The following is a 10223-nucleotide window of genomic DNA, read 5'->3' on the forward strand; positions in this document are numbered from 1 at the left end:
ACATAAGAGGAAAAACATCAAGCACAATAGATGGAACAATACCCAGTTTCATACAAGGACCATGCTCTAAGGATGAGTCACTTTATCACAAGGATCAAGAGATAATTATTTTACAAATGTAGCTTATAAATCATGATTAATATCAATAATATCATGCATATCATCAAAGCCACTAGCATGATCATCATGAACATTAGAATCATTGAAATCATTGTCATCAAGAGTATCCTCTTCACCTAAATTAATGAAAATAGGATTTCTAGTCCAAATATAATCATCATATTTGTTCAATTTCATCTTTTTCAAATTTACTTCTACCCCTGGTCTATGTAAGGGATGATCAAAGGGAACAAAATGAGTTAAAGATTTCTTAGAGGATGATTTTTTTTGGGAATCATGATCATGAGATTTAGCATGATTTTTATGGTGATGATCATAGGCATAACAATTATGTTTGATTTTATATAAAAATGGCTTTGTTTAGAATCAATAAACATTGGTTCCTTTTATTCTTTAGGGAAAATAACAAAAAGTACCCTACTATGTTGAGAGTTTACTTGTAGAGTATTTATAGCATATAGGAGGTGGAAGAAAGGAATAAATAGGAGGTGTGGAAGGTTTGGGATTAATTCTAGGTCTATGGAAAGGAGATAGAACAAGCTTAGGATTTATATGTTCATAAATCTTCTTAATTTTGAATTTTTGAGAGGATAGGGAATATTTTTCTTTTCAAGGATGGACTAATTAAGGCATAAAAGGCCAAAATAAGTCAAGGTCAAAGTTACCTCAATGTGCTAAAGGATGATAGAGACTATGAATAACCACGATGATGTCGCATCATGGGAATTTTTTAGAGGTTAATGAATAGGAGAGACTATAGATTTAATGCAACCGAGCGAAGGAAGATCAAGTCTAACTTAAAACTAATTGGAAGTTGGGATGGAAAATGGATTTGTAATCAATTTCTATGGAAAATGTGATGTAACCATGAGAAGTATATGTGGCATCATTAAAATTTTTGCATGACATCAGATTTATTATTGATATTTCAATTTAATTGCCCAATCTAAAGATTTTTTTTAGTTATGTCATTCACCATTAAAGTAGAACCTATAAGGTCACCATGAGAGAAAAGACCATTAACCTTTTCTATAATGTAAATAGGACCATTATGTTCTTCAATAATTTATTTGGGACCAAATGTAATGCAAATATTAGGTTCAAGTTTAGGTTTGGGTTTAAATTGATCCATAAGTTTGACAACATCGTTGGCCTCAGTGCACTTAGCATCACAACTCACAATGGTAGGAGAGTCAACAAAATGGGTGGAAGAAGGTAAATAATGAGTAAACTCAATGGTATGGGTAAAATGGGAAGGTAAAGGGTTGGTGTAAATTTTAAAGTTTTGATTGCAAGGGTCAATCAATTTGTTTCCTTGACCATTAACACCTTCAATAGATATAACATTAGAGTCAATGAGGTCTTGAATAATAGAATTCAAATGAAAACACTTCTTAGTATAATGGCTATGTTGATGACGATATTGTTGGAAATATAAGAGGAGTAACTGAGAGGGGAAGGGTGAATCAATTACCACAAAAATAAATCCCAAATCCCTCAGATGTCAAGAAAAATAAAAATAAAAATTTCGCTAAAACTCAGTTAACACTAACAATTTACTATCACTCTGTAAGTACTAAAATATCAACTATAACTGAGTAAATACTAAGCATGCAGATATTAAGATATTAAGTGTGATTAACCTTAATTAACTTAGTTGCATACACATAAAAGAAATAGCATGAACACAAGTGACACCAGGATTTAACATGGAAACCCAATTTGGAAAAAAGTACCAATTGCAACTAGTTACTATTTTTTATTCTTCTAAAGTGAGCCCAGTTAGGAGCCAATCATGTTAAAGGTTTCAAAGCACATTGTAAGGTGTGACCCTATTAAAGGATTTAATCACCCTATTAGGAGTGTCCTTGTTAGAGGTCTTTAGACACTTCAACCTAGAAATGTCACTTTGTTAGAGGATTTGGCAAATAGTTGTTAAGCTAAATTTGTTAAGAGATTTGATATATTGCTACAATTATCAAAGAGTAACAATGATATGACTTGATTGCTGATTTCAAATCTTTTTTCTAGCTTGAATACTTGATCCTCCTTGATTAGATTTAAAACTTTATAGCTCAATCAACTTAGGATACTCTGTTATCCTTCCAATTCGCTTCCTTGGTTTATCTTTTCAATCCCATGCTTCTCAGATTTAATCCCACAACTTGACCTTATACTTATATCTTTTGCATAGTCCAGTCGGCTGAAATACACTTACAAATTTTCAATATTCATCCCTTAAGTCAGCTAGAATGAACAAATAAATTGATTAAGCTAGATATGTTGGTTTAAGAAAATCCTTTGTTAGCTGACCCAACTCAGTCAACACTAACTTATAAAACACTTTCTTCAAACTTCCTTTGTTAACTGTGTGAACTCAGTTAACACTACATCCTGAAGTAAATTCCTTTGGTAATTGAGTGAGCTTGGTTAATACTAGTTCCATGCCAACTTCTCTTTGGTGCTTGAGTGAACTTGGTAGACATTGTCTTCCTGCAAAATTTCTTTGGTGTATGAGTGAAGCTCGATGCATACTATCTCTAAACTTGGTTTACTTTGGAATGCTTGATAGACAATGGAAACTATCTTCATTGCTTGAGTGAGCTCAACAGACACTGATTAGGAAAGACTTGAAATTTTGTGTAACATTAAAGACAATATACAATTGAATAATTTTTTTCAACAAGTACTTCCATAAGACTTTGTGATCAAAGGATTCAAGAATTTTTTTAGATATATCAATTGGTTTGATGGGAGGAAGTGTCAAAACATTAGCAATAAGAAAATTTAACATCACATTATGTAAAAATCCAAAAAGAGGTTTTTTCCACTTGCTAATAAATTTTATTTAATGAATTATTTATCTTGATGAAGACATTATCTTTATAATTTTTTTAGAAAGGTTGAGATGCAACATCACTTTTATCAAGTAGGGCCATTTACATGATGCTCTCAAATTGACTCCCTTGAAGCTGATGATTGTAAAGTACAACAAACAATTGAATAAAATAAGAGAATTCAAAAAGAAAAACCTTAACACTAATGCTTTTTATAAACTAGAAATAAAATTACTTTGCACATATTTTTTGGCACATGATAAAAAATCTAAGCATGCAAATGCTTAAATCTACCAATGAAATCAATCACATTTTATTTAACACCTTTGTTTATGATGCATCAAACTAGCCAGATAAATATTAGGATCAATATGAATGGAGATAAAATCAAATTCATTTCACTTCATAAGTATGATGGCAGCCTACTAGATTTGGTGATGACAAGGTGACATATTGTTAGAAAATGATCAATTACTTTCGATGGTAAGAATTACATTGAAAATGATTCTTATGTTAATGGTTTGTATCATAATATATTGAGCATTGGAAAAAGGTGTGAAAATAGATACAATGTCATATTAAAGAATGAAGGTTGTGAAATTAGGAAGAAATCAAGAATATTGATTGTGTTTGGCAAGAAAATTGTTATAAATATGTACCAACTAGAAGGAGCTACATAAATATTCTTGATATCCACATTTGATGAAAGTTAGCCTAGCACCAAATGATGTGCCAAATAAATTTTGACAATTTGGTATGGATGAGTTCATCTAAAACTATTAGAGACTTATCAAAATTGAGAAAATCAAAAAATGTGATACACAAAAGATGTAAAAAAGGAAAGAAGAGAACATAAAAATTGAAGGCAAAATAGCTCCCATCTACCAGTTTAGTGGATCTTGTACACCTTGAAATTTGCAGTCTTACTAGAAAAAGAGGTTTTCTAGGTGAGAGATACTTTGTACTAATCATTAATTATCATTCCAAATATACATGGATTGCATTTCTAAGAGAAATATCTAAAGCATTTGAGAATTAGACATTTAAAACAATAATTGAAAATGAACGTGGTAGGAGAATCAAGTTTTTGAGATATGAAAGGGTGGAGAATTTACCTCTAAAGAGTTTAAAAGGTACTATGAGAAACATGGAATGAAATGAAAACTATTTGCAACCACAACACCATTATAAAATGGTGTTATGAAAAGAATGAATAGAACAATTTAGTAGACAACAAGGACTATGATCAAGGAAGAAAATCTACATTAAATTTACTAAAAGGAAGTTGTACACACTTTTATCTACACTTTGAACTAAGTTCTATATTGAAAAAGATATTGTAAGACTTAATATAAAATTTGGCATGAAATAGCACCTACCATGAAATATTTTAAAATTTTAGAAGTAAGCATTACAAGAGACAAAGACAATTTGGGAAAGTTTGATAGTAGAATTGATGAAGGGATATTTTTGCAATACTCTACCATAAGCAAAAAGTATCGATGTTATGACAAAAGGCTAAATAAAGTTGTGTAAAGGATGAATGTAGGGGTTAATAAATATTTTTAAAATAAACCATAAAATGCTGTTAACTATGATCTAATAAAGTCAAGAAGAAAGAAGAAGAATCAAGACTAAAACTTAATTTTGTTGGTAAAACTCCAACATATGTATAGAAACATCATTTAAAAAATTAAATTATCACTAATAAGAACAAGGGTATTGTGACTAGAAGTAACACAATGAAAAATAAATAAATTTATATTGTATACTTTTAGAAGTTGAACATAAATATGTGAGAAAATCTTGTAATGATTAGAGTTGGATCAAGGTAATGAAAGAAGAGCTAAAGATTAGATTGAGAAGAACTAGGGTTGGGAGCTTGTTCTTGGACCTGTGTGAAAGAATGTGATTGGTGCTAAATGGATTTTTAGTAATAAATTGGATGAAAATGGTAAATTTGTGAGAAAAAAGATATAATTGTAGGCAATAGTTACTCTCAAATTGAAGGAATTGGCTTTGATGAGAAATGTGCTCTTGTTGCTCAAATAAAGGCCATTAGAATTTTCTTGGTATTTATAGCTTTTAGAAAATTCAAGGTTTATTAGATGGATGTCAAGTCAACATTTCTGAATAATGATGTGAAGGAAGAGTTTTATATGTAATAATTGGAAGGATTCATGTTAGAAGTAGATCCAAATATAATTTGTAGATTGAAGAAGGCACTTTATGGATTGAAATAGACACCTAGAGCTTAGTATAGTAAGTTGGATGGATATTTGTTTATTCAAGGATTATAGAAAGGTTCAACGGATAACAATTTGAACTTCAAAATAGATACTGGCACAACTCTGATTGTTGTATATGTGGATGATATCATATTTGGAGGAAAATATGACATATGTAAGAAGTTTGTTGAAGATATACAGAAAGATTCTGAAATGCCTATGATCAATGAAATAGAATTTATTTTTTGGATTGAAAGTGAATTAGAAAAATAAAGATATTTATCTCTTAAACCATATATGTGAAGGAATTGTTGAAGAAATTTTGCCTAGAAAACACAAATCCAATAAGTACCCCAATTGTTACTGACTACAAGTTGACTAAGCAAGATGACTCACTGAAATTGTAGAGACAAGTAAGTATAGATCGATGAGTGGAGGTTTGTTGTACTTGATTGTGTCTAGACCATATATCATGTATTTAATATGTGTGGTAGGCAAATTTTAGTAAGAAATGAAAGAATTCATGTTATGGGTGTGAAGAGGATCTTCAGATTCATGAAACGAACTACATATTATAGGTTATGATATCCAAAAGGATCATATTTTATATTGAATAAGAAAGCCTTCTTTCTTGACTCTTGATTAGTTTCTTTGTCAAATAAGAAGTAGGATGTTATAAATCTTCCAATTTATAAATTAGAATATATTACATCATCCTCTTCATATACATAGGTATTATGGATGAAGTCTTTGAAAAACATATGAATCAGTTTTGGTGAACTAGTTCCTATACTATGCGATAAGACTATTGCTATAAGTATGTCAAGGAATCTAGTAATGCATTGAAGAATAGAATATATTGACATAAAATACCACTTTATCATAGGGAAGGTTGAGGTTAGAGAATTTAAATTGGAGGATCTACCAACAAATGAGCATATTGCAAACATATTCACAAAACCTTTGTCCAAGGATACTTTCAAGTATCTCAGAGGGAAGATGAGCCTTTTGCCTCTTTCTATTGCTCATTAGTGTGCATTGGCCCAATGGTTTTTCTCATCTATATCTTTTTGGATTAGTGTTGGCAAGCTTCCTCTTAGAGGGAGAAATGTGTTTTAGTAAAGGGGAACAATTTTTTTTTTTTGACCCTTTACCATTGGTGTTAAAGGGGGAGAGTATTTGGAGATCTATTTTTTGAAAATGGTCTTTCTGTGCTTTGTAATTGATGAATTCTTCCATCAATTACAAAGGGGGAGTTTGTTAGAATGTGATGTTGATGGTTATCATTGATGTCAACATCTTTCTCTCAACCTCTAGTGTGTTAGTATTTGTGAACTGATAGTTTTGGTGTATATATTGATTGCATGTTGATTATCTTTCATTGATAGCCTGCATATCATATATTTTCCATCACAACTGGCTAGGCATAAATTATTTTACCATTTTGTGCTTCTGTGGTGGCATGCAACATTTTGGTGGATCATCTTTTTGGTTGATCCTTTGTGGAGAGTGTGGTTTCAATTTTAGTTCTAACAACCTATTTTTAGCATTTTCATCATAACTGTTAGCATCCAAGATTGTTTCAGCATGTTGAATGCTTGAGGATTTTTGTGTTTCTTAAGGAGGTGTGACCCATCTCAAATATTTTTTAGTCAACCAATTTTTCTTGTGCATCCAGTATAAATATAGTATCATTTTAAGAGGGATGTATACAAGTTTATGTATGCAAATTCTCGTGATCTTGTTTTCTTATATGCAAGCTATATGTGATCCAAGTGGAAACTTACTCATTTAGTGTATTTTAGGAGATGGAGATAGTATAAGGCTATAACTAAAAAGGCTCAACAACTATATCCTATTGTGGTTTCTATTTCATCTATCATATACTAGCTATAAGCTTATCAATAATGCACCTTTTCTTATTGGTAGTGAGCTATATTTCTTGGGCATAACTACTTTGGTAGTGACACCTACTGGCAATACCCCTTCTTATGGAAATGAACATTATAGGTTGTCATCCTTGTACAAAATCACCTTAATTGTTGTCACACTAATAAGTGTTTTTTTATTTTCATAAGAATTAGCTTCTCTGTGGGGTTTTCCATATTGGGTTTTACACGTAAATCCTAGTGTTGGTTGTGTCAGTGTTCCTATGCTTTTATGATTATCTTTCTTAAAGTTATTTATCACACTTTAATGGAAAGATTGTGGTGGTTGATGGTTGTTAAGTGTTAATAGATATATCAATTTTTCTATAAGTTTGTGAGAATAATTAATTTCCCCCCTCCCCCCACTTAGTTGTTCGGTATGTTCAACAATAGTTCTCCTTAAGAATAGGAGGGTCCCTCAGTCACTACTTGTGGGAAATATTATGAGTTTAAAGAACTACTATCATGCATTATTGGACAATTCTTGATTTAAAATTGGTTTCTTCATTTCAAGGTAATATTGTTTCAAGGGATGACGAAGAAGTGGGCATATATGACTTTCTATATGTTATTTGGCAATGCTAAAATTATGACCAAAATAATTGGTGTACATATCTAAACTATATAAAAACATTAAACAAATGAATGCCTTATTCAACTTGGTTTTTGAAGAGGTGAGGTCGGATTGGTTTAGTATACAACATCTTCTAGTGATAATAGCTATTGTTATGCCTAATATTGTAGGTAAAGTAATATAGTTGTATTTTTGTCCTTGGGATAAATATCAAGCATGTAATTAAATATGCTGAATGGGAGGAGGTCCCCGTCACAACCTCTACTAGTGTGGGGCCAACCTAAAAAATCCCTCTTAGTACACACACACACACATGTGTATATATATATACATATATGTATATGTATACATATGTATATATGTATATGTATACATATGTATATATGTATATGTATATGTGTGTGTGTGTGTGTGTGTGTGTGTGTGTGTGTGTATGTATGTATAGTCCCTTAATCATGTTTAAACATCCTTGAACACAACCCCTAAGACAAATAAATGTTAAAGATATGCAGAAATATATATTAAGATCCTAAAATAAATATGAAATCTAACTATTATGTTACTAGCAACCTATGATCCCCTATGTCTATACACTAGGGCTATCTAGGGGCCATATCCAATTTGAAATTTGATCTTCAAGTAAAAAAATGTCAAAAAATGAATTCTTACTACATTTCAACAACTTCCTCAAATCTTCCTATAAACCTAATTTAATTCTCATATTCATTGAAATAATTTTAAATTCAAACTTAAGTCTTAACTCTCATTTTCATTGAAATATTTCAAATTCAAACTTGAGTCTTAATTGTCATTTTCATTGAAATTATTTCAAATTCAAACTTTGTGCCTCACCCTAAATTAACTCTCATTTTCATTGACATATTTCAAATTCAAACTTGAGTATTAACTCACATGTTCATTGAAATTATTTCAAATTCAAACTTTGTGCCTCGCCCTAAATAACCATTCAAATCTTAATTAGATAATCATTCAAAACTTAATTGGTTATTGCATTTTCTAATAGTCATTTTCCTCATTTCTCTCTATAAACCTGAGTTCACTCTTATTTGGAATGAATTCTTATTGCTTTATGTTCCTCTTGCCTTGTTATCTTTCTCTTTCATTGATATTTTAGCTCCTCTTGTTAGAGAAATCTTTACTACCATCTCATATTTGAAGCTTTTCCTTCATCCTTAACATTCTACCTATGTGAATCTTTGTAGCAATCCATCTCCCATCTCTCCATTCACTTGCACACATCACTTTCATGTAGAGATCTCCCTAGAATTTCCTCTCTTTTGCATCAAAAATATTTTTTCACACCACTCCATAAAATATCCATAGAACTCCATACACCACAACACTTTATACGCTATTGGAGGCTATAATTGACCAAACAGACTGAAAAAATAGGTTTCCCATTAGACCCAAACATTTTCCCCCCACATTTATGCTCAAAATATCTCAGTATTGAATGCTATGTGAAGAATCTATAAGCACCATGAAGATCAATAAATTTGGGGAATAACTCTTTAAAATTACAATTTCTAAAGCCAAAGATAAAAGTATCAGATTTTCGAACATGATTAGCCCCTTAGTCAAAGTTCTTAGAATTTTCTAAAAAATTATAGGGAATGATCCTTCAACCTTATTGAACCAATTTATGAAATCCATTTCCAGACTTAACACATTTTCTACCCCTCAAGCAATTTACTAAAGCTTAGATCTTGATTCTTAACAATTTTCATTCAGTCTATGTTTTGTTGTTTCAAATCTTGTTATTTTTGTTTTTTAATATAATGCAAATTTGATTTGTTTTAGTAACCACAAAGAGAGACAACTTAAATGGATTTATGGTAGCTTAACTTTATCTTTTATATAGTAATTTCTACAAGAAGGTTTTTAAAATTAAATTCTAGAAGCCTTGATTTTTAGATATATGTCAAACAATGGATTGAAAATTGCATCATCACAAGTAATACTAAAATCAATGAATCATATGATCAATGGATTTAGATAGGGGGAGCCATATTCACCTTATATATTCATGATGGAGTACACTTTTAACTTGGATAATCAAGGCAAAATAATGAGGCAAATTATAAATTAGACAACTAATACAACAAAACTTGCATGGAAGCATAAAATAGATTTTCTAACAACCACTTTACAAATGGGATAATTTCCAATCCACTTTGATCCTTAATGAGACCAAAACATTGAAGGAAACTTGGCTTTTTTGTCTTGTAAGTAGACATCAAAAGGCCCCTTGATTTAATTCATGAAGTACACGTGCAATTTGAATCAAGACCTACACATCTTGTGGGATGTTGTAGAAAATCAAACAAGACAAGTAAGTCAGTTTCTGGGTGATAGTTGGCACATAAAACAACCTCTCAAAATTCATTCAATTTATTTTTTTAAAGCTAAGAGACATGTTTAACTATATTTTTTTAAAATCTTGTTGATTGTATAATCAATCAAGTGGAAAGAATTGGAATGTGAAATTTGGAGCTAACCAAACCAATTGGGGAAA

The sequence above is a fragment of the Cupressus sempervirens genome, chromosome 7, assembly GCF_028749045.1.
Source record: "Cupressus sempervirens isolate cs-2001-9-10 chromosome 7, ASM2874904v1, whole genome shotgun sequence".
In the NCBI taxonomy this organism is placed as follows: domain Eukaryota; kingdom Viridiplantae; phylum Streptophyta; class Pinopsida; order Cupressales; family Cupressaceae; genus Cupressus; species Cupressus sempervirens.